Source organism: Nannobrachium achirus (genome assembly GCF_963921795.1).
Source record: "Nannobrachium achirus genome assembly, chromosome: 6".
NCBI lineage: Eukaryota > Metazoa > Chordata > Actinopteri > Myctophiformes > Myctophidae > Nannobrachium > Nannobrachium achirus.
The window spans coordinates 33855515-33861675 of NC_137815.1; positions in this window are offsets into that span (position 1 = coordinate 33855515).

The following is a 6161-nucleotide window of genomic DNA, read 5'->3' on the forward strand; positions in this document are numbered from 1 at the left end:
TCTTTATCTCTGGAATGGAATGTGTTGACCTGAGACGCCTACTGCCGATAGACCTTAAACTCCAAAGGTTTTCCAATTTTTCTGGTGCCGTATCCTACCAGTGTGACTGAGAAGGGAAGAGGAGCGTTGCCTTGCCCTGTTGGAGTGATGTTTGAGACACAGCCAGTCCAGCGCTGACCAGCGCGCGCAGGCTGATCCACCTGCTCCACCGCCACGCGCATCACCACGCATGCACTTGGCGCAATTAGAGATCATGGTCCATGGATAGCCTAATAATAATGCAATTACAGATTTACCTCAGCCTATGTATGATTTAGCATAGGCTAAATTACTTTAATGATAGCCTAATGAAGTATGCTGCAATCGAGTCACCTGTTTAGCATATAGCCTAATAGAGTCTAGAACACAATTAGTAGACCTATAAATGGACAAATCCTATTGGCGCACACCGCACACATAACTTTGTTGCCATATGGATTGTATAGGCTATCTACCTTGAATCGTCTGTCTGTGTGAGTGCTAATATGAGTTTGTCCACGTCAAATTGTGCGCTCGTCCGCACACACGTGCACGCGTGCGCGTGCTAAGACTTGGACATGGTGGCTAGACTGGCTAGTCACAAAGGGTTCCTTTCCTGATTTCGTTTACTTAAAGTAAGGTGCGTGTCTACTCAGTTTGTGCGTGCATGTGTGTGTGTGTGTGTGTGTGTGTGTGTGTGTGTCAGAGTGAGAGTGCGCGTGCGTGCGTGCGTGCGCCGTGCGTGCGTAAACACACGGAAAGAACAAGATCTACGATAATAATGTCCAACATCCTTTTGCAGCCCATATCTTACTCACACCTCAGCCTTCTCCCCATTGGCAGCTCTGGTGTTGTGTGATAAGGGCTTGATCGATTTGTTTTGCTGCAGAAGCGGGCAGGTAGTCAGTCTTTCACAGTTCAAAAGTAATCTCAAGGAACACAGAGAAAGTTAAGGAGATAGAGAAAACGTCAAATAATAGTCGATAAAATGGAGTGGACATGAAAAGAAATTCGATGAACGAGGGGAAGGTAAGGGGACAGTAGGGCTGGACTGTCTGGACAATAGATTGCACTGTACTGTGAGAGAAAAATAGCTGAGCAACAGTGGTGGAAAATGTCTCATGTTTTACTTAAAGTATCACTGCAATGTAGAAATATTTTGGGCTTTTAAGCCGTGACATCATTTTGTAGGCAGAGGAGAACTCTGCCCCCAGAGCATTTTCTGTCCCTCGCTATTTCAACAGATCCGAGACAAAAATAACGACTAAAGTATAATTCTAACACTTTCCTTTCAACAACAAAGAGAAGAAAAATGTGTAAATAGTAAAAATAGTAAAAAGATTCACGGAAACTGGGGGCAGAAATTCTCATCTGCCTACAAAATGATGTCATACTTAACAGCCCCATTGTAGGCTGCCTACTTGAGTAACAGCAGAAAAGTAGGCCAAGTATTGGAATAAAAATGTACTTAGGCTATACCAAAAGTAGAATGTAGCCCATGCACTCATTATGCAGAAGTTTTCAAATATACAAATCTTTTGAAATGACAGAAATAGGCTATAATGCTGGTTAATAATTTATATTTTATAATAATAATACAAATCTACAAAGTAAATAGTAGGCTAACTAAAGTTTTCAAATAATTGTAGCAGAGTAAAAGTAGGCCTACAATGTTTACCTAATAATTGTAGCCTACTTAAGTACAGTACTTTAGAGTACATATACTTAGTTTACACCACTGCTGAGCAGAGATAAGTTAATGAAAACTTGTTGTAAACTCACACTGCCATCTGCTGGACTAGGTAATGTAGCGTGATGGTTCTGACAAGTTACAGCAGCTCTGTATCTCTCTCACACACACGGGCACGCACGCACACGCGCGCGCACGCACGCACGCACGCACACACACACACACACACACACACACACACACACACACACACACACACACACACACACACAATCCACCTAATTTGTTTTGCTTTTTTTGCTGTGTTAAACCAATTAAGTGCTGTACACAATCATTAAACAAATATAAAATAAACACACTCTCTTTCTCTCTCTCTCTCTCCTTCTCTCACACACACACGCACGCACGCACGCACGCACGCCACACCACGCCACGCACATACACTTAATGATATACTCCGGCAATTCAATCAGATTAGCAAGATTCACAAACAATGCTGTGTGGAGTTCAGGGGTGAGGCTAAAGAAAGGCACTGGGTGGCAGTGAAGAGTTTCCAGGTGACTGTGAAGTTACAGCAGAAGTGGTCAGGGAGACAGCTAAGAAAGTGCTTGCATGGGGTATCTTCTGAACAGAGGAAGAAGGTGACCTGGTAGGAGGTTGGCAAAGAAGAAATGGGAAAAGCCAGAGATACATATGAGGGGTGAGATGAGGGGTAAGGCGAGGAGAGGTGGCCATGGAAAGGGAGTTGTATGAGAAGTTGGACACCAAGGAGGGAGGAAAGGACCTATAGGTTCCTATCGGCAGAGGGACAGAGATGAGAAGGATATAGGTGATGAAAGATAAAGATGTAAATGTTCTAACAAGTGAGAGTGTGAGTGAGAGTGGGAGAAGGGTGGATGTCTGGATGATGGAAGGGGTTGGGAAGGAGGAAGTGAGGGCAGCTATGAGGAGGAGGAAACATGGGAAGGTATAGATGGCAGAGAATACATACCGGTGGAGGTGTGGAAATGTTTAGGAGAGACAGTAGTGGAGTTCCTCACTAGACTATTCAACAAAATCTTGGAAGTCAAGAAGCCTGAACAGTGGAGAAATGGTATACTAGTAGGCCTACATAACGGATTTTCAAGAACAAGGGGATGTATAGAGTTGTTGTAACTACAGGGGTGTAAAGCTGATGAGCCACAGCATGAAAATATGGGAAAGAGTAGTGGAAGCTATATAGGCTAAGAGGAGAGGTAACAATTAGCGAGCAGCAGATGGTGTTATGCCAAGGAAGAGCACCACAGATGAGAGTGTATTGATGGAGAAGTATAGAGAAGGGTAGAAGGAGTTATGTTGTGTCTTTGTGGGCTTAGAAAAGGCACATGATAGGGTGCCAAGAAAGGAAGTATGGTATTGCATGGGGAAAGTGGCAGAAAAGTATGTCAGAATGGTGCAGATCTGCAGGATATGTATGAAGACAACATGACAGCGGTGAGGAGTGCGGTAGGAGTGATGGACCCGTTCAAGGTGGGGGTGGGCCTGCATCAAGGTTCGGCACTGAGCCCTTTCTTGTTGGCATTGGTTATGAACAGGTTGACAGATGAAGTCAGGCAGGAGGCACCATGGATTATGATGTTCGTGGATATGTAGTGAGACGAGAGAACAGGTTGAAGAGAGCCTGGAAAGGTGGAGGCATGCAAAGAATCAGCAGGACTAAGACAGAATATGTGTGCCTAAACGAAAGAGAGGACAGTAGAACAGTTAGGATGCAAGGAGTTTGAGGTGGCAAAGGTGAAGAAATCCTAAGTATCATGATTTACAAAAGCATAGAAGGGATGTTGGTGATATTGAAAACTAATGTCACGCTCCATATATGGCCAAGATCCCTGATGTCATCAATATTAAGCCCATATCTGGGAATGCCCATATATGGACATATTGTGTCAGTTCCATGATAACCAGTGGGGTTGTCGCAATGCAAGTCACATTTGCAAATGAATCCAATCCTTGTCCCTTTCATGCTCATATATGGAAATCCCTGATGTCATCAATATTAATCCCATTTCTGGGAATGCCCATATATGGACATATTATGTCAGTCGTTGTTCTTTCAGCACAACCTCTTACTGGTATTGAATAAAGATCATGTTAAATCACTCAGATATCACATCTTTTTGATACTGACTTACATTGGCAGGTCAGCAACACCCCCCCCCACACACACACACACACACACACACACACACACACACACACACACACACACACACACACACATACACACACAAGTATACAAACACATATGGATGTTGTTTGGTAGCCATTTAAAGTAATGTGACTCACTAATGTCTTCCAGTATTTCATCTGAATCTCCTTATCCAATTTGGACATTACCCATTTGTTGTCTATGAAGCTTAGTTGACTTGGCCCAACAGAGAGAGAAAGAGAGAGAGAGAGAGAGAGAGAGAGGGGGGGGGGGGGGGGAGAGAGAGACTGACAGAGAAAGACTGCAAGAGAATGATAAAGAAATAGCCTCAGCTTTTTCCCCTTTCACAATACATCTGTTTGCTTCATTTTGCAATTCACTGTGCATTACACTAGACTTGACTGCATGAAGTGTTACATGGATATGGATGATGGTAAGCCATTTAACCCATGAAGACCTGAGGCTGATTCTACAAATGTCTTCTAAATCCTGACAGTTTTCTGAAAAACGTATGTTTCTATATCAGCGGTATCACCTGGCTGTGACCCATCTTTTCCACACTTGGAGCTGGACTCCTGGCTTGATGTATGTTTGGCATTTTGTGTTCTTGCAGGCCTTTTCGCAGTGACACTTTACTTCCAATGCCACCAGATGATGTGATGTACAAAATCATATTTGGCATGGACCTCCATCTCAAAATGTTTTTATTCCAGGTACCCCCTAGAAGATTTGAGTTAAAAATGTTACAAAAATATATTCAAAGATTTTAACGTTTCTTTCTTAATTTTTTAATAGTATAGGAAAATCTAAAATGATACAGATGCTGTTGCCCCTCGCATGGGGGCACGGTGGTCGCCTCACAGCTAGAAGGTTCTGGATTCGATTCCCGCTGGGGACGCTGTGGGCGTGTTCTCTCCTCCGCGTCATATCAGTACCCATACCCTAGGTGGGGTTGGCAAAAGGGCCTTTCTGTGTGGAGTTTGGATGTTCTCCCTGTGCAGTGTTGCATTGGTGATTCAATGTTTGGGGATACGTACCGCTACGCGGTTTTAATGACGTCATGCACACATCGCTTAACACATACATTACAGGAGTTAACAGGTTCAGACAATGGTGTATTGATACAGGCCCATCTCTTTGTTAAATCACCCTGCTGTGACACTAAACGTTGTCGAGGTGTGAATTTGGGGGTTATTTTTAATCGATGCATGCCTGTGCATGACACTGGTAAAAAAAGATACGCGGCGGTGTATACACGCGTGACCGGAACAATGCAACAGTCCCTGTTAGGCCAGGGGCCAATTCTGATATCTTCACAAATTGGTACCACTCAAGGTGACCGTACGTTTTTTAAATTTTTGAGTTCCTACATATCTATAGTTTACATTTTGGTATGATAACCCTTTCTGATGGATTCAGAATCATGAAAACCCCTATAGCTTGACCCCTCATATGCTACTTAAAGCAGATTATTTTTTGCTTTTTTTCCCCTGTAATGTAAAGTTAATGGGACACCGACTCTAGCGGCTGATAACATCAAATAAGCTGGGTCTCAGAAAGGGTTATCATAAATGTAAACTAGAGACATGTAGGAAGTCAAAAATGTAAAAAAACGTACGGTCACCTTGGGTGGTACCAATTTGTGAAGATATCAGAATTGGCCCCTGGCCTATGTGTCTCCTACGGTAGGTACCCTCACAAGAAACATACAGTAATCCTGGTTTCTATACTGCCTACCAGCGGGGGCTCCTGACGGAGGGGAAAGGAACTGGTTGGAATTACGTGTTCCTTCCACACTCCAACCGGGAAACTCCCCCCTGTCAGGGGAAAAGAAGCGGCTTGGACTTCCCATGCATAGAAGGCAGCATGAGGTCAGTCCGTTGCTCTCCCCAGGTTGGCAGAGGGAGTGTAGCGCCCAGGCGCACAGCAAGATCCAGAGTAAAATTTTAAAATGGACCCGTTGAATTTTGTCCATAGTTTCCATTACATAATTGGCTGGTGTAGCTGTGCTCAGACATACACCTTGTGCTGATATAGACAAATAGACACTTGCGGCCAACTGTTGGAGCGGCATTGCATCGCTCAAAAATGTGCAGCATTTCCATTTATCCAAGCCAATACAAAGCACAAACTATTAGTGCCCGTCTCGTGCAGTACTACAATTGCATCAGTAAGGGGCAGCAACATCTTTAAGATGGTTATCCTTGAGTCTAGAAATGGTTTGGTGGTCAATGAAGACATGTCACACATCATCACACCAACTGT